Raw genomic sequence first — 5,462 nt, 5'->3', positions numbered from 1 at the left:
TTTAAGGTGGTACGGACATGTACTTAGACGACCAATAAATGCTCCAGTTAGGCGGTGTGAAACTATAACAAATACGCATATCAAACGAGGGCGAGGTGGACCAAAAAAGACTTGGTTAGCAACAATAAAACAAGATAAAATTTATTTAAATATAAATGATGATATAATAGGAGATAGAGCTCAATGGCGTAAAAGGATCCATATAGCCGACCCCACTTAGTGGGATAAGGCTTGGTTGTTGTTGTTGTTGTTGTTGTATTAGATTTAGGGTTCATGGCTTTGGATCTTGAATCAGGAACTCATTCGGATTGTTGGCCGATTGGTGGTTGTGTTGGGTTGCTGCCGCAAAGAGGAAGAAGAACCGAAGGAAGAGGAAGAAGATCGGTAGAAAGCTGAGTTTAATTAAGCTTCAATCAGAGGTAAGTGTTGTTGAGTAATGGATCTTGATTCAATTAGCTCTGTGGATCTGTTCTTGGTTGAGATCGAGTTCGGTTGGATTGATTAAGTTGTGTCTTGTAGGAATCAAAGGAGTAAGAATTTTAGGGCACAAGCAGATCAATCACAATTGGATCAGAGGTGAGATTCTTGTGTGTTTCCTCCTGTTTTAGTGTTGAATCAGTTCTAGCTATTTCAATAGTTGAAGAATGCAAGTTTGATTAGGTGTGGATAGTTCAGTTATGAGAATTACTGTTAGATGGATGTGGTTAAGTTAACCCTAGTTTAGGTAGGGTTGAGTTTATTTACATATATATTCTGGTATTTATGGCAGTGATTTTTAACTGCAGGACTTTGATCGGATTATTAGTTGATTGCGGATATTGGATTTCCTTACGATTACACGCAACCAATCGGAAGGCGGGTACCTTGACTTATCTTTTATAGATAGGTCTTTACAGATATGTGTAACTTGCTAGCTATCAGTAATTTCATGTTTCTGCTCACATATGTTTCACATGATACCTGGATCTGTTTTCAATACCAGTTATTGTTGCTATCTGATAGTATTAGATGCTTATGCATTATGGATATCAGTTAGACATTATCTTGAGATTATCTGATACCTTGCCATGTTTGCTTATCTGATACCTGTTGATTTTGATACCACCTGATACCTGTTCATATGCTTTAGCTTGGTTTACCTATTCCTGTATCGGTGTTTGTGATCGACCTGAGACTTTACCTCATTATGATTATTGGAGCATAGGACATGGACTGGTAGTTGGATAGGTGGTGCATGGATCATACTGATGGATATGCATTTGGATATATGCTGCATGGACTAGTGTCATACATCATGCTTGCATATATTGCATAACTGACGTGCGGGATTCCATTGTTGTTGAGTCCGGCGTCAGTTACATGCGGGCTACCAACCAAAGGGTGTGTGTAATTGCATGTCTTGTGATCATCGGCTCCTGCTCCTATTTTAGTCGAGTCGCTCCTATTATAGTAGTAGCACAGTTTGAGCCCGTCACTCGTATATGATTTACACACACACTCCACTCATGGGTTAGTGGAAACCTTTAGGTTGGTGCATACTTGCCCTGACAGGAGCTTCCGCTAGGCCACCCAGGATAGTGGTTTCGTAGCGTGGTAGCATACAGGGATCCCTCCTCTGTCATTGTGACCAGGAGATGAGAGCTTGCTCGCCCACTTATGATTTGGGTACCAGGATAGGTGTACACCTTGAGGACATCCTGTCCACTCGGTCTCGCAGGAGCGGTGACGGCAGAGTGCACAGAGGTCACAGCCCTACCCACTCGACTTCACCACTGCGGATGAGTACTCTGACGGGTTTTGGCTCCCACGCGACCTCACCGCTAGAGGGGTGACTGATCTGACTGGCGTCAGGGGTGACCAGGACATGCATTGCACCATGTGCATACTGCACTATTGCATTTGTTTGTGATTGCTGCACTTGTTTGATGCACTTGGATGACATGCATGCATAGGATACCTATTTGTTGGTTTGGAGATTACCTTCCACCTTACTATTGTTTATCGGACTCTGGTGTGTACAGATCTACTGTTGTTCAGTTGTCTATCTTATTTACCTTCCAGTAGACTGTACAGCATGTTATTACTGTTGATAGCCTTTATACACATATCTGCTAGATACCCGCTGAGTTTCTTTTGGAACTCACCCCGTTTACCTGTATCCGTTTTCAGGTTGATGCCGTCTGGAGAGCTGCACTGCTAGTCCCGAACCATTGAGTTTTTGGTTTATTTACTTTACGCATTACGTGTATTTGAACTTATTGGACTTCTGGTGATGTTTTCCTTTGAGTATGGAGTTTTCCGCTGTTCGATATATTTCTGATTTCCATATTCGAGTTGTTTACCGGATTTTGGACGGATTTTATATATATACATGCGTGGTTGTGATTTTATAGTAGGATGTGTTGAGTGGCCGTGTGAGTCATTTTGTGTGGATGTGTATTTGATTATGGTGGATATTTGTTTATTTTACTTGTTTATATATCCATAGCCTGTTATGGATTGGCCGTGTGGGCCTTATATATGTGTATGTATTCAGGGAAAGTCCATTGTTACAGGGGAGATGCTGCCGAAATTTCTCGGAAAGCCGTCTCCCGGGGCGTAACAATTTAGTGGTATCATTTCGAGCGTAGTTTTACGTTCTATTCGGCGTGTTTGATTTGTGGTTTTGCGTCTCGGAGTTTACGAAATTTTTCGGAGTCATATTTTGATCAGATCATGGGACTAAGCAGAGGCAGAACATCTCCAGACAGCAATAGGTAAAATTATTGGTTTCGGAATTGATACGGATTGTAATATGTGGGGTAATATTTTTAACAGATATGCCCCGCAGAGGACGTACTTCTACGCGTGGACGAGGGCGTGGACCAGGTGGACGACCTCGTAAGAGGGGACACGATGATGTGACAGCTGATCCACCGGAGGGACAACCCTCACATGCGACTTCGTCTTCTTCAGACCCATCAGTGGGCACAGACATACCTCCTGCAGCCACTACGGTACCTCCAGTGATCCCTACTCCGGTACCACCTACTCCAGCAGTACATGTGGCTTTCCAGGCAGTTCCTCCACCTGCAGCGCCTATTCCGGGGTATGCTACTGTACCGACTCCAGGGTTTCCGAGCGCGCCACCAGTAGCACCTACCCCTGCGATCTCTCCAGTTCCGGTGGTGGACTCGACCTGTCCGACAGATTTTGTGGCAGCTCGAGCTCGGATTCCAGCGCTAGCAGCTACGCTGAAGAGCAGATTCACTTTATTCCATGGAGGGACGGACCCCAGAGTTGCGCAGTCATGGATTGAGACAGTGGAGCGCACCTTCCACTATACCGCATGTACTGAGTGGGAGAAGGTGGAGTTAGCCGCATATCATTTGCGAGATGAGGCAGAGCTTTGGTGGGACACTCAGCGCACCATGCTGGGTGAGCAGCACATTACTTGGGCGAGATTCAGAGAGATGTTTGATAGTCAGTATTTTCCTTTAGCCTACCAGATGACTCTTCGCCAGGACTTCCAGAGCCTCAGACAGAGGGGTAGATCAGTGATGGAGTACAATGCCGAATTTAACCGGTTAGCCAGATGCTGTCCTGAGTTGGTTGCAGAGGACAGATCTCGTATGTTACAGTTTACTCAGGGATTGGATGGACACTGCAGGTGAGACTGGCCGGTTTGGGTATTTCCACTTATCGAGAGGTATTGGATAGAGCTCTCCTGATTGAGTCTGCTCAGCAGAGAGCATTTGGGGATAGGAAGAAACAAAAGAAGTCAGTACAGGATTCCGCACCGACTCAGCAGACTCAGACTGGGGGCCAGCAGCAGCGTGGTCGTAGAGATTCTAGGCAGGGTGGATCTGGGCCCTCGGGCAAGACACAGAGGTCTGGACAGTCATCGACGGGACGTTCGGGATTCTCTCGTCAGGACCAGAGACCGCAGGGAGGTGACAGTTATTGTTATCGATGTGGGTCCAAGGACCATGTGATATCAGCTTGCTCTCTGGAGCAGTCAGTTTGCTATACTTGCAAACTGCCAGGACATGTGAGCCGAGATTGTTCGTTGAGGGCTCAGCGTGGTGCTCCAGTTACTTCCACACAGGGAGGACAGGCGAGTCATACAGGAGCACCGAGAGGGGGCCAGAAGGCTCATTCTACACATCGTCAGCAGCGGACTGCTCCACCTGCAGTTGCTGCATATGGTATTCGCGGACAGGAGTCCACAGATTATTCAGTATCCCAGACTTCCATTGCGGGACCTCAGTATCAGGCGTATGCGCAGTATCCACCTCAGCCACCGGTACAGTTTCAGACTCAGCCTCAGCCACCAGTGATTTATCAGGCTCAGACATCTTATCAGCCTCCTATTCAGTACGCGGCACCTCCTGCTTATCCGGCTCAGTATCCGATTCAGGCTCAGCCGCAGCAGCCTTTGGCAGCACCACCACCCCCACCACTGCCAGAGATGGGACGGATTCATGCGGTGACCCGGGAGGAGGCGCAGCGAGCCGACGGATCAGTTTTCCGCGGTACGATTTTATTATACGCATTTACTGCTGATATGTTAGTCGATACTGGTAGTTCACATTCGTTTATATCTCGTGCTTTCCTGAGGGAGATTGGTAGACTACCCACACTTAGACAGCAGCATTTGACTGTATCTTTACCTTCTGGTGATAGATTAGATGTCACACAGGAGGTCAGAGGATGTCCACTAGATTTTGGTGACATGATATTGACAGTCGACTTGTTAGTACTCGACATGATTGAGTTTGATATCATACTTGGCATGGATTGGTTGACAGTTTATTATGCCACAGTTGATTGCCAGGCGAGGGTGGTTACTTTCCGACCTCCTAACCAACCCTCGTGGGATTTCACTGGCATTAGAGGCGACGGTATATCTACTATTTCTGCGATGCAAGCGCGGAAGCTTCTGTCACATGGCTGTCAGGGTTTTCTGTTATCTATGATCAGCAGTGACAGCAGCAGTAGCTCTCAGCTCTCCGACGTACCAGTAGTCCGAGAGTATCCAGATGTATTTCCAGATGAGCTACCTGGCTTGCCTCCCAGAAGGCAAGTGGATTTTACTATTGAGCTGATTCCGGGGACAGCACCGGTATCGAAAAGCTGATATCGTATGGCACCGAGGGAGTTGGACGAGCTAAAGGTCCAGCTCCAAGAGTTACTGGATCGGGGTTTCATCAGACCGAGCGTTTCACCATGGGGTGCTCCAGTGCTGTTTGTTCAGAAAGAAGGATGGTACTCTGAGGTTATGCATAGATTACAGACAGCTGAATGCAGTGACCGTCAGAAACAAGTACCCTTACCCCGTATTGAGGATCTATTTGATCAGCTTAGAGGCACATCAGTGTATCTTAAGATTGATCTACGTTCTGGGTATCATCAGATGAGAGTCAGAGATTCAGATATCCAGAAGACGGCATTTCGTACTAGATACGATCATTACGAGTTTT

At 46.5% G+C, this 5,462-nt stretch overlaps 1 pseudogene; it reads left to right on the top strand.

Moving 5' to 3' along the window:
• Positions 1-2,819: 2,819 nt before the first annotated feature.
• On the top strand, positions 2,820-5,119 carry LOC141819600 (uncharacterized; annotated as a pseudogene).
• The last annotated feature ends 343 nt before the right edge of the window (positions 5,120-5,462 follow it).

Source organism: Curcuma longa, unplaced genomic scaffold (genome assembly GCF_044706935.1).
Source record: "Curcuma longa cultivar G26 ecotype Majalengka, Jawa Barat unplaced genomic scaffold, ITB_CL_G26_1.1 contig_9714, whole genome shotgun sequence".
Lineage (NCBI taxonomy): Eukaryota > Viridiplantae > Streptophyta > Magnoliopsida > Zingiberales > Zingiberaceae > Curcuma > Curcuma longa.
Note: the sequence above shows the minus strand (reverse complement) of the source record. Positions and strands in the feature narration are given on the sequence as shown.